The sequence below is a fragment of the Pan paniscus genome, chromosome 11 (genome assembly GCF_029289425.2).
Source record: "Pan paniscus chromosome 11, NHGRI_mPanPan1-v2.0_pri, whole genome shotgun sequence".
Taxonomy (NCBI): domain Eukaryota; kingdom Metazoa; phylum Chordata; class Mammalia; order Primates; family Hominidae; genus Pan; species Pan paniscus.
This window is the reverse complement of record NC_073260.2, coordinates 76,665,682-76,679,788: the sequence shown is the minus strand read 5'-3', so window position 1 is coordinate 76,679,788 and position 14,107 is coordinate 76,665,682. Positions and strand designations below refer to the sequence as shown.

At 42.1% G+C, this 14,107-nt stretch overlaps 1 protein-coding gene and 1 long non-coding RNA gene across 2 annotated transcripts in view; one reads left to right on the top strand and one right to left on the bottom strand.

Moving 5' to 3' along the window:
* GNA14 (G protein subunit alpha 14) overlaps positions 1-14,107 on the top strand; it is a 229,366-nt gene that overhangs the window by 132,790 nt on the left and 82,469 nt on the right. The window lies entirely within an intron of this gene.
* Positions 1-14,107, bottom strand: part of LOC130540493 (uncharacterized) — a 79,690-nt gene that overhangs the window by 7,513 nt on the left and 58,070 nt on the right. The window contains exons 3-4 of the long non-coding RNA XR_008954462.1: positions 1,688-1,789; positions 1,144-1,221 (exon numbers count right to left, since the gene is read on the bottom strand). This is a non-coding gene — a long non-coding RNA (uncharacterized LOC130540493). The remainder of the gene's footprint in view (positions 1-1,143; positions 1,222-1,687; positions 1,790-14,107) is intronic.

The following is a 14,107-nucleotide window of genomic DNA, read 5'->3' as shown; positions in this document are numbered from 1 at the left end:
GATGAGGTTTCACCATGTTGGCCAGGCTGCTCTTGAACTTCTGACCTCAGGTGATCCGCCCGCCTCGGCCTCCCATAATGTTGAGATTACAGGTATGAGCCACCTTGTCCGGCCTCTGTTTTTGTTTTATCAGTAAACCTGCCTTTAGAGTGAAAAGCATATTCATTAGAAGCTAAGACAGTTTGCTTTTATAACTGATGCTTCTTTTTGACAGCCAAAATGTTTTCAGGGAGCTTTGTGACATTGTATCTTGTGTACTTGACCTTGATTTCTGACACCAAAACCCTGTCAGGTTTAATTTAAGATGATCTAAAATGGATGTAAAATATCTTTTATGTTTAACTGTGTATTTTATCTAAATCAAATTTTAAAATAATGGCACTTTCTCTTTTTAAAAAAATGGCATCTGTAATTAGAAGTAAAGATATGGGCTGGTTTGTGTAACTTGGCTGTTTATAGGACCTGGTTAGGAAGTTATTTGCTTGTGTGTGTGGGTACACAATTCATTAAAGATAAGAAGATGACTGATTTTTCTAAATTTTCTTTTAAGAAAACACCACTAGTGTTCTAATCATTTGCATAGTTAAGTTGTGGTTGATTGTAAAAAGGTTGATGATAACAGGAATAACTCTGCATGTATTTTGAGTGCCTCTAAGTTAGCTGCCTTCCTTTTATCCTGAAGGCAGTAGAAGTGGTTGAAAGATGGCATGTGGGAGACCATTATGACAGACCAGTGGCAGCCCCTAGTTCTCCCCAAGGCTCTGAACTACCGATCCCACCCACTGTATCTCTGCTTTGTGTTGATCTAGAATGTCTTCCCAGGTAAGTTGTGTAGAGACTTGCCTTTGCTTTGGGGTTTTATCATCATAATGGTCATTATTTGGATTCACTGATGTGTGGAGCCCTCCACAATGTTAGTAATTACTCCAAATGAGAAAGTTTTTCTTCCGAAGGTCAAGTTAGCTCTTGGTATACTAGAAAGGGACAACAGCTGGCTTGAAGTGAAATTCCTGCCCTGTCATTTTTATCCTCAACAGTTTTGGGTGGCTCACCAAAACTCTCAGTGTTTTTATTCCCTTCCTCCATTGAGGGCTATGTTGGCTCCTGGTGATATTACAAAATTTAAACGTGTGAGTAACCTACCTTCAGAAGTGAAAAATCACATTCTGCTGTGTCCTGAACAGGCTACCTTTTTCACCAAAGCTTCTTTTATTGGGCTTCCTAGTTAATAAGACACTGCATTAAGTACAATGTTATACATAATATGTCAATATAAGCTGCTTTACTTCATATAATACAAGAGTTCTTTTCAGACATATTAAAAAAGTATGAGGATATGGCCAGGCATGGTGGCTCACACTTGTAATCCTAATGCTTTGGGAGGCTGAGGCAGGTGGATTGCTTCAGCCCAGGAGTTCAAGACCAGCCTGGGCAGCATGGCAATATCCTGTTTCTACAAAAAATATAAAAATTATCTGAGTGTGGTGTGCATCTGTAGTCCCAGCTACTCAAGAGGCTGAGATGGGAGAATCACCTGAGCCTGGGGATGTTGAGGCTACAGTGAGCCATGATTACACCACTGCACTCCAGCCTGGGTGACAGAGTGATACTCTGTCTCAAAAAAAAAAAAAAGAAAGAAAAGAAAAGTACCAGGATAAGCACCAGAAATACGCATACATACACATACACAGACTTGCAGTGAAGAAGCTGTGTCCTCCAATGTATGTGGCTTCCAGGTGCGTCCTCACCCTCTTCCTGCTGATGATACCTCTTTTTTGGCACTTTATACCTATTTTTGAAACAATGAATTAATGGGTGGCCCCTCGCTCCCTATTTTTGAATGAATGAATGAATGAATGAGCGGCCCCTCCCTGAAACGTGGGCATCCGCATCTCCTGCACTCCTACACATCTCCACACCATAAGAACAAGCATCTATGGGCAGGAAAGTCCTCACAGAGAGCTCAGGTCGGAAGGGCAGGAAGATGAGGAAGAATTCCCATGATATTTTTCAGGTTGCTTGATTTCTGTTAAATTTGGCGATGAGAGGGTTAAATGATTGGAGGACGATTTTCCCTAACCAACGTGCCATTTCTGTGATTCCTCCACTCTCTCACTAGCAGAGAAAGGTCCAAACTGCACCAGGCACTTGGCTGACTCTGGCTGTTCACACGTCTGAGTCCAGCCAACAGTGGGCTCTGTGTTAAGGGAAATCAAGAGCCTGTTCTTTTCAACCACGATCCTCACTTTCCCATCTTTAAGAGACAGGTTGTCATTACTGTTGTAAGAGATGTTTTGATTTTATATATTTGGCCAGAGATTACTCTTGTCACTGTCCACAAAGGTGTAACTTGATGTCCTTCCTAACCCCCATGCCAGGTCAAGACCTGTGTTACATTCCCCTGCCCCCTACCGCCCCCCACCCCCAATGGGGTCTCACTCTTTTGCCCAGGCTGGAGTGCAGTGGTGCCATCTCAGCTTACTGCAACCTCCGCCTCCTAGATTCAAGTGATTCTCCCACCTTAGCTTCCCGAGTAGCCAGGACTACAGGTGTACACCACCACACCCATCTAATTTTTGTATTTTTAGTAGAGATGTGGTTTCACCATGTTGGCCAGGCTGGTCTCGAACTCCTGGCCTCAAGTGATCGGCTGCCTTGGCCTCCCAAAGTGCTGGGATTACAGGTGTGAGCCACCATGCCCGGCTGACCTGTGTTACTTTGATTATGAACACCCATCTGTGACAGTTTTGCTTCCCTGCCTCCAAGTGAGTGGTATCTCTGTCACTAGAGGTTGATATGAATGGCTGATAATGCCAAATAATAATTTTCACCTAGGAAACTTAGACAAGGAGACCTAACCCATAGCAATAGCAGACATTTGATAAATATTTGTTATATGAATGAAATGAATAGCACAAGCTAAGAGTGCTTTCTAAAGATTGGGCCCAAGAGAAGACAAAATGGGCAACTAGTCTGGTATTACAAAGCTTCGAGGATTTAATGGTCCATTGCCTTGTGAAGGAGATCCTTGAGTAAAGGTTTCCTGGAGACCTCTAAGTCTTCAGTGACTCTCTGCTTGCGGGTCATGTACCACCTGCCCCCGTTAGTGCCCATCTCTCCCCATAGTGTGAAACTCTGTTACATGGCTGTCTCTTCCTGCTCTGGTTTTTTTTTTTTTTTTTTTTTTTTTTTTTTTTTTTTGTGAGACAGGGTCTTGCTGTGTTGCCTGGGTTGAGTGCAGTGGCATGATCATGGCTCACTGCAACCTCGACCTCCCAGGCTTAAGCAATCCTCCCACTTCAGCCTCCTAACTGGGACTACAGGTGCACACCACCAGGCCTGGCTAATTTTTTTATTTTTTTGTAAAGATGGGGTCTCACTATGTTGCCCAGGCTGGTCTTGAACTCCTAGACACAGGTGATCCTCCTACCTTGGCCTTCCAAAGTGTTGGGATTACTGACGTGAGCCACAGAAACTGGCACCAGCTCACTCTTGAATTCCTCAAGAGCAATGCTGTATTCATGTCTGTTTCCTCCAGCTCTCAGACAAAGGCAATGCATAAACAAACAAACAAATACCTTTTGAATTCCAGATGAACACCATTAGAAATCTCAAGTTATTATAACATAGTTTAGGCATTTTAAGGGCGGGGAACCCAATAGCAGATCAACAGCCTCTCTTTTACTATTTTTGCAAGCCTTGTGGTTTTTGGCAGCAGTGTCTGCCCGGCTCTGCCGCATGCTCATTCAGCTTCAACCACAGTGACCTCCTTTCTTTTGGTCCCTGTATTCACAATGCTCCTTCAAGCCCAGGACCTTTCCACATGCTCCTCTCTCTGCTTCCATTTTCTCTTTGCCTGCCCAAGTCTTTCTTGTCCTCCACTAGAATGGAAGATCCATGAAGGCCAAGGTCTATGCCTACTTTTCCCCACCTTTGTAGCTGCAGTGCCTGACATAGATGCAGGCCAGTTTGCCAAAAGCCTATCCACTGAAGAACCCATTCCTGGGGCAAAGGAATATGATTTTTTTATGAGCCCATGCAGGTGACCTTAAGGCCACATTCTGGCCTTTCTTGAACGTGTCTCTCGCAGTGTCCAGCCTCATTTCCTCTCCCTATTGGATTGTGGTTTCCTGCTTCTCCCAGGCCTCACTGTCATCTCACATCCTCCATCTGCCGGAACGTCCTGAAACTGATTTCCTTTGTACTCATAAATAGCTAACTTCATTTATTTGTCTTAAATAAGAAATCTGGGCTGGGCGCAGTGGCTCATGCCTGTAATCCCAGCAATTTAGGAGGCCGAGGTGGGCGCATCACAAGGACAGGAGATCGAGACTATCCTGGCTAACACGGTGAAACCCCATCTCCACTAAAAATACAAAAAATTAGCTGGGCGTGGTGGCAGACGCCTGTAGTCCCAGCTACTTGGGAGGCTGAGGCAGGAGAATGGCGTGAACCCTGGAGGTGGAGCTTGCAGTGAGCCGAGATCGCACCACTGCACTCTAGCCTGGGGGACAGAGTGAGACTCCGTCTCAAAAAAAAAAAAAAAATCTGATATTATAGAAGACTTTCTTTGACACCTTCTTTTTCCACCCACCCACCCTTGGGTTAGATACTCTTTCCAGTGTACCTGTAATGCCCAGTATCCTTCGTATTACATTATAATTCTTAATTTATGCATCTCTCCCACTTCAGACCAAGAGTTCTTTGATGGGGAATCATGTCGGGTTTACCTCTTCATCCCTTCGGGCTCAATAAACGTGAAGTCAATGATATTAAGACGCTGTGTGAAGACAATATTATGAACTCAAAGGTATCTGAGAGATTCATCTAGGTGGTAGTATCCACAACCTCACAGGACGTGCTCAGCTGTTCTCCCATGGGATAGAATTTTGCCTCCTTGACTATGGGACTGTGATATCGGGCAAAAAGCAACAGGGGTCCACATGGCCATGTTTGTCTTTTTCAAAAGAAATATTTGGCCATTGGAAATATTGCTTCTGAGTTGCAAGATAACCAAAAAGCCTTGCGTGGGGCCCTAAACTTAGTTTGGGAAGCTTGGGATTGGCCATGCTTAGCTCTTGGGATGTGTTTGTTGAGCTGCAAATGTACCCTTCCAGGAAAAGTTAAGTCTGTGACAATGGCTTCTCAAGCAGAGACACCAGACAGCTGTTTTAGAATCCCTGAGGGCCAAAAAAAAAGTGCTGAAGGGAACAATGGCTTGCTTATGAACTAGGAGAGATATTCAATAGATAATACCCTTTTCATCAACCAAGTTTTAAAGAAATTGAGGATAAGACCAAACAGCAAACTATAAGGTGACCAAAATGTATTGTGGTTAATGCTGAAGTATAGAGAGCGTGGCTCATAACTGGAGTGAGGACTTGTCCTAAACCCAGAATGTGGTGGACTTAGCTATAAGGTCATCATGTGTTCGGGAAGACTCAGGCCTCACCCAGTAGGGCAGTCCTGTAATGACATGGAAAAGTGGTGCGAAAGAGAGGAAGGGGCAGAGGCCAGGAGTGTCATGCAATTGCTGTGCCTCCTCACGGAATTATTGAGTGTGTCCCCTGTGTCATAGACCCATCACAGTTGTCTCTTCCAGTACTTCGTGAGCTCCCTAAGGGCAGGGACTGTGTATACTTCTGGGCGCTAAAATGAGTGTGAATCCATGTCAGGCACTCTGTGCCAGTCTTTATTGGAAATATATGACTTTATCTTAAATAGTTCTTCAATGTAGGTACTATCACTTGCCCTGACTTTAGAGATACAGGCACTAAGGTTTGTGGAGGTAAATAACTTTCCCAAGATTACACAAGTAGCAGATGTCAGAGTGGGAAACTGAGCCCAGGAGGCCTGACGTCCCAGGCAGAGCTGCTAACTATTGTTCTGTATGCGTCTTGATGGGTGATTCAAGGCCTTGTGTAGTGTTAGGGTATCATTTAATGATCTGATTATGAAAGTGCTAAATGAGGTGATTGGGGGATTCTCTGTCTTGGATTCTCTATTCCTGGCCTTTCATAAATTCCTTTGTCCCTGGCTGGGATCCAGCTGGCTTACACAACTGTCAGTGTAATCTCTATCAACATTTACACAAGGGGTCATGCCATCAAAGAAACCAGAGAAATATCAGGATTAGTGCCTTCACTGGATGAAGTTTGAGGATTGAAGAACCTTCTGTTGAGTGGATTTGAAATAGTTGCATAGAAAATATTTTTTTATTTTCCTTGAAGAGAAGTAAACAAGCCAGTGATTATTTCAAATTTATTTTGCTAATTGAAACAAAGCATGACAGTGACCTTCGAACCAGTGCCAGTAAAAATCAAATAAAATCTGGATAGTATATTCTGAGAGTGGTCTAAATGGGATGCCTTTTAGCGGGGGTTTGTTCAAATGCTTAAATTTTTAAAAAGAATGAGGTAAAGCTATGTTTATTGATATAAAAAGATTATCAATATATAACAGGCATGAGAGAAGTGAGGTATAGAGAGAAGTTGATGTGTTTATGAATGTCCCTTTGTGTGTGTATGTGATACCTTTGATAAAGAATACATAAATAGTTACAGATATGTTATTTTTTCAAGAAATAAGAAACTAAAAATGATTACCTTTGAATGGAGTGGGAAAAGATAATTTCCCTGTTAATTTTTCTGTTATATTCAATTTACTTTTTAAAATGTGGATAGAGATTATTTCTGCAGAATAAGATTATCTCTGCAGAGATAAGTCATCTTAATTTTCTTCTTTTTACTTCTCTTTATTAAAAAATTAAACATAAAAAACCCAAATGCTACATTTTAATTAAAAATAAATATTAGCAGTTTAAAATTAAGATATGAGTAGTAACTCTGAGAAGAGTGACTAAAACTCCTCTAGTCCCTTTAACACTGACTTCAAATCCACATGAAGTTATCCTGGGGGTGTGGAGTGTATAATTTATGTTATTACAGATTTTTGTTAAATAAATCGTATGTTTGTGTTCTGGAAATATTTTTGTGTACATGCCTGTGCTTCTGGGACTGGATTTGTATGGTTGTAAAGAAACACTGGGCAAAGTGAGGGGGACAGTGGGGGCCGAGCAGGCAGTGGGGGCTCTGTCACCTCGAGCCATTTCCTTCTTAGAAAGCTTGAGGGAGGCTCCAAGGTAGGGCCAGGAGGCAGCCAATACGGAGCCCACGGCGGCACAGGCATGAGGTTATTCATTCATCAAACAGTTATCGAGGGTCTACCTTGTGCCTTTGGGGAGTATCTGTAACATTTTGTGCCAAATTAGAGGCCTTCTGGTTGACTGGACCCTTAAAACACAAGTTCCAAGTTCATTTTGATTGCTTCTCCAGGCCTCCATGTGAATTACATTAGTCACATCAGCAGCTCACTGAGGCTGCAGGAATAGGCCATTTTGTTGACAGAGGCAGACATGGAGGTGGGGATAGATGTGGAGGAGGAGAGAGTGGGGCCAGAAGACAGGCCTCTGGTGAGTGAGGGCTGTGAGGGCGTGTGGTCTGTGCCCACTTGGGATTCTGTCTGGATTATGTTACAGATTTCAACTCCTTTCGCCTGCAAGCTGTTCAGACTCCCAGATTTGCTCATGAGTTTGGTTTCATTCAGATGCGAAAAACACAAGAGGAAAAAGGGGGATGCGTACATTGTCTCTCCTATCTTTGCAGGACACACACATGTGTTACGCTTCCCATTCTCCAACTCAGTGAGGAATAGGCCTCATCCCTAGAGCCTTTAATTGCAGGAAGCTGAAGAATGGGACCCATAGGGAGCAGAGCTGTCCTCTGTTTTCTGTGCAGGTTTAGGAACCCTTTGACTGACACTCTTGGAGTCTAAGAGCAAGGTGTATCCCAGGGAGCAAAGTGGGAATTGAAATTGTACCTTTATGGCTAATTAGCTGTGTAACCCAGAGGAACTTGACCAGATGATCTTTAGTTTCTGAACTATAGGGGGAATGGAGGAGCTGTCTTAGAATTGGAGAATAATAAAATGAGGACATTCTGGGATTTCATAAGATGATGGTCACTTTGGGAAGGTTCTCTTAACCTCTACTCCCCTCTGTATTAAAAAAAAATAAAAACTTTTTTTTTTTGGAATGGGAAAATGCATGGTGCCCTATAATCCAGGGGCTTGAGATCCAACTCTAACTGGGCAACTCTAATATGGAGAGAAACTGGTGCCTCCCTCACTTAGCTAGTTCTGAGAGCATCTCTCCTCCCCCACCAAGGGCTGGGCTGCTTCATCACTTATCAAATCATCTTAGACTCATAAATGTCTCCAGGCAACCAGCGTCTTCCCTCTTCTCCCCTTTCTCTGCATGGAAACTTTCCAACCTAACTCCCTACACATCTGTTCTGGGAGCTGCCTCCTAATTATATCCTAGGGGCCTGATATGAAAAGGGCCAAAGGGAACATTCCATCACTTCTCCCAGGGGCATCTTGGGTCGGGGGTGGAGGCTTGCTCCTTGGTGAGACGGCCAGAGGCCATTGACTGGGAACCAAACCTAACTGCCACAGTACCCATCTGAGGGCAGGAAGGACTGTGGGGTATTCCCATCATGTTCAGGCTCATCTGTTTAACGCTTCTTCCTTAATATTGAAATAGAGTCCTCACTGCAACTCATCTCTACTAAAAAATACAAAAATTAGCCGGGCATGGTGGCGGGTGCCTATAATTCCAGCTACTCAGGAGCTGAGGTGGGAGAATCGCTTGAACCCAGGTGGTGGAGGTTGCAGTGAGCCGAGATTGCACCACTGCACTCCAGCCTGGGTGACAGAGCAAGACTGTCTCAAAAATAATAAAATAAAGTGTGCAATGTCCATATACTGGAATATTATTTGATAATAAGTGCTGACACAAGCTACAACATGCATGAACCTTGAAAACCTATGTTAAATGAAAGAAGCCAGTCACATAAGACCAGATATTGTATAGTCCCATTGATCTGAAATTTCCAGAACAGGCAAATCAATAGAGACAAAAAGAAGACTGGTGAGTGTCTAGAGCTGGAGGAGTTGGAAGGCAATGAGGGTTGACTGCTAATGGATATATGGTTTCTTCTGAGGATGATTGAAAATGCTCTAAAAATTATTTTGATGGTTGCACAGCCCTGTGAATATACTAAAAATAATTGAATTGTAGACTTTAAATTGTAAATATGAAAAGTGAATTCTATCACAAGAAAACTGTTATTAAAAAACAAAGACTACTCCGTAGTGATGTGTCCTTCCCACTAGACACTTTAAGAGGCACTTTATGCCAGTTTGCCCCATTGTTGTTGATGCTAAGTTTTGATCACTGGGATAATTTGGTTTCCACTGGATCTTGCCATTGCATTAGGTTGGTGCAAAAGTAATTGCCGTTTTTGTCATTACTTTCAATGACAAAAACCGTGATTACTTTCTCACCAACCTACACAAGAATCTTTGTCTTGTGATTAATAAGTAATATGAAGGGTGGCATTCACCACTCTCTGCACATCCTGTTCTCCACCCATTAGCATCCACTGGTGATCCTTGCCAGTAAGATCTATTACATAAATGGGTACAATATGGTAATTTTAAAAATGATCAGATTTTTTACATTTATCTAGTAATTTTCTGGAGGGAACGTATTCCTTTTCCCTCTTTTTAGAAAACTCACTGGGTCTCAAAAAATTAAACATAGCGTTATCACTTCTGGGTGTAAACCCAAAATAACTTGGAAACAGGGTCTCAAAGAGCTTTTTACATACCCATGTTCATAGCAACATTATTCACAATAGCCAAATGGTGTAAACAACCCCCATGCCCGTCAGTGGATGAATGGGTAAACAAAATGTGGTATATACATGCAATGGAATATGATTCGGCCTCAAAAAGAAATGAAATTCTGACACATGCCACAGCGTGGATGAACTTTGAAAATATGCTCAGTGATGTAAGCCAGACAGAAAAAGGCAAATATTATATGATTCCCCTTATATGAGGTACCTAGTGTAGTTAAATTCATAGAGACAGAAAGTAGAATGGTGGATGGCAGGGACTGAGCGTGGGGAGGGGCCAATGGGGAGTTCTTACCAAATGAGTACAGAGTTTCAGTTTGCAATGATGAAAAAGTTCTGGAGAGGGATGGTGGTGATGGTTGCATGACAACGTGAATGTATTAATGCCCTAAACTGTACACTTAAAAATAGTTAAACTTTATGTTAGGTATTTTTTACTGCAAAAATACCCTCACTAAGTTCTTATTTCTTCCTTTTCATTTTAATATGTTACCAGAAATTATACTCCTTGATGCTGGAAATTGGCCAATAGGAGCCCCTTCAAGCTACTTCTGCATCCCTCCTTATCCTCCCAGTATATTCTTGTTTTCTGGCACAAGACGTTTAAGGTCAACTTTTATTTTCCCTGACCCAGTCTTGAACACAGCCATTTCTCCAAGGAGGCCTGGTTCTTCTACAGGGGAACTGTAGTCAGAAACAAGATCTGGTTGCTTGGGGAGCTTGTTGCCATGTATTTGGTGGTTATATGCTTCTCACCCTATCAGTGAACAGAGCTGGGGAAACATAAACATACACTCACGCACACATATACACACGTACTGTGGTAGTGACTAGCCCCATGTGGCTGTTCAGAAATAAGATTTCCAGCAAGACATATACACAAACATGCATGCATACAAATGCATGCAGACATTTTAATCAGTCGCCTCCAGTTTTAATCCAACACCACCTTTGTCCACCCCACCTCGTCACAGTCCATATTTCTCTTCTTCCATCGTGACAGCTCTGGTTCTCAAGCATCTCAACATATTTACTCATTTGTTCTGTCCTTCACTAAATAAAACAACTCGTGTGATATATCATACCAATGCCACAAATCATTTTTTTAAATGAAAGGAACAAAATTTACTTTTTCCGACACTTAGCAGGTCTAAATGCATTTTCTAGATGTATTTTCTTTCTTAGTGGGTAGAAAGGGTGGGATTGAGGCAATGGTGGAAGTAGTGACTGCAGTAGAGAATTAAGAAATACAGAGGGGATGATAGAGAATGAGAGAGAGCAGGGAAGCGGACAGAGTAGTGGAGAGTTTCTTCAACATTGAAAACTTTCACATGACTAAACCCACTAATAAGAGTGAGCTGAGGCCAGGCGCGGTGGTTCACGCCTGTAATCCCAGCACTTTGGGAGGCCGAGGCGGGTGGATCACCTGAGGTCAAGAGTTTGAGACCAGCCTGGCCAATATGATAACACTTTCTCTACTGAAAATATAAAAAGTTAGCTGGGCATGGTGGTGGGTGCGGTGATGAGTGCCTGTAATCCCAGCTACTCGGGAGGCTGAGGTAAGAGAATTGCTTAGGAGGTGGAGATTGCAGTGAGCCAAGATTGCATCACTGGACTCCAGTGGACTCTGTCAGTTGGGTGACAGAGCAAGACTACATCTTGAAAAAAAGAGTGAGCTGGACAAGAGGTAGAAATTAGGAAAAGAGGAGCCATTAAAAACAAACAGCTGTTTTTCTGATTATTGGAGTAATGCTTTGTGTGTTTATTTAAGAAATAGCGTACAAGGTTAGACTCAATGAAAATAGAGGGAAATACAGCTGTTTTTTTATGAATTCCAATAAGATTTGTGATGCTCGGGGGTTCAGTTGCTGTTCTTGGCTTTGACGGTGACATTTTCTCAGCCATGGCAGTGGATCCAGCATCCATGCTCTACATGTTTGTTCTTAAAAATGAGGATTGATTGATTTATTTTTAAAAGGTTTTCCTGCCTTTGGAAGGGAACCAAGTATCTTTCAAGTTGGGGAAATAACTTCCTTTTGAGACCTGACCTCTTCCTCACCCCAACGAGCCATTTGGACTTTTATGTAGGAATTGGGTAAGCATATTGAAGCAAGAGATTCTTTCTCTTCATTATTTAACTCCCAAACAAGCTGAGTATTTTCCTGCTCTGAAGTGTTCTGACTTTTAAAAGAGATGGTGAGATGGAGGCAAAGGCATGTTGAAATTAGTGTCCTAAAACCTAGGCTGTAGTTGTGGCCTGAAGACTTACTAGCTGTGTGACTAGAGATATCTTGTGGCTCTGAACTTACTTTCAACTGGGAAATGTGGATAAAATCTGCTATGTTCTTTATCTCTTTAGAATTTTTATCCTGTACACTTCCAAATAAGATTTCCAGTGACTTATAAGAGGCAAGATATCTCAAACCATTCTGATAATGTGAGGATAAATGATTAAGAGTCCTGGGATAGGTGGAGGAAATTAATGGTATCAGAAACCCAAATGAAAGGTAGTTGCTGCAAATGAGCACTAATTTGTTTTCTAACCCTTTGCTGTCCAATATGGTAGTGACTAGCCCCATGTGGCTGTTCGGTCTTTGAAATGTGGATGGTTTGAATCAAGGTGTGCTGTGAGTGTGAAATATACACTGGATTTCAAAGACTTAGTATAAATAACATAAAATATCTCATGAAATTTTTTTTTTTTCGAGATGGAGTCTCGCTCTGTTGCCAGGGTGGAGTGTAGTGGCCTGATCTCGGCTCACTGCAACCTCTGTCTCCTGGGTTCAAGCAGTTCTCCTGCTTCAGCCTCCCAAGTAGCTGGGACTACAGACGTGTGCCACCAAGCCCAGCTAATTTTTGTATTTTTAGTAGAGATGGGGTTTCACCACATTGGCCAGAATGATCTCGATCTCTTGACCTCATGATCTGCCCACCTCGGTCTCCCAAAGTGCTGGGATTACAGGCATGAGCCACTGCGCCCGGCCTCTCATGAATAATTTTTTACACTGATTGCATGTTGAAATGATGATGTTTTGGATCTATTGACTTAAAATATTTTATTAAAATTAGTTTCTCATTTCTTTCTTTTTTTTTTTTTTAAGAGACAGGGTCTCACTCTGTTGCTTAAGCTGGAGTGCAGTGGTGTGATCATAACCGACTGCAACCTCAACCTCCTGAGCTCAAGCAATCCTCCCACCTCAGCCTCCCAAGTAGGTAGTACTACAGGCATGCACCACCATGCCTGGCTAATTTTATTTGTTTATTTAATTATTTTTTTTTTGTAGAGGATGGGGTCTCTCTGTGTGGTCCAGACTAATCTTGAACTCCTGGCCTCAAGTGATCCTCCCACCTCGGCCTTCCAAAGTGCTGAGCTTACAGGCATGAGCCACCATACCCAGCCTCTTTTTACATTTTTAATGGCTACTAAAAAGTCTTAAATTTCATAAGTGGCTCTCATATTTCTATCAGATAGTGCTGGTCTAACCTATTTTCACCCAAGGCCCCCTGCCAACTAAAAAAAGGAAAATATATTTATCATGCACCTGTTACCTGATTAAAAGAAGGGTGCTGTCCCATGCATTTATATAGAGTCACATACTTCAAAGCTTTATGTAAAAATAAGGCAGAAATGATGGTGCCTTGCTACAGCTGTAGTCCTTCCTCTCTGCTGGAAAACCACATCTTGGTTTATGTCCTTCTTTGTCATATCTGAAAATTTCTGAAATTTCTGACTAGCAAACAGCATGCGACTCAAAATCTGCTAATTTATTCCTCCTTAGTTCGTTCATTCATTCACCCATGCATTTATTCATTTCCTGAGTTTTGTTCAGACACTGCTGTGTCCTCAAGAACAAAAATGAATTACGACTCATCCTGCCATGAAGGACTTCCAGTCTGCAGGGAAATGGAGGAGAGAGTCAGCCACATAGACTGGTAATTTACAATACGGCACCATGAATACCAGTCTGGAGCACTGTGCAAAGTGTAACCGGGAAGGGAGAAAGGCAACTAATTCTGGCTTGACTTTGTGGTAATTCATAATTTGATTATTCATGCCGTTATTCAAAGAGCCTTTGCCAAGTTTATTTAAAGAGATTGAAAGATAACAAATGTAGACATTAAAAATAGTTTCTTATTCAGCCTATGCTTTCAAAAGTGCTGTATTATAAATATATATTATTTATTCACCAGGCTGTTTCTACTTAGGCTCTCAAATTTAGTCTGTCCACTAAACTGTATCCTTGGCCAGACTTACTCTCTGTAAAAGCAGATATGGGTTATTTATTCATCATTTCTCCAGTTGAAATTCATATCTCTAATTCTACATTCTCCCAGGCAAGGGGGAG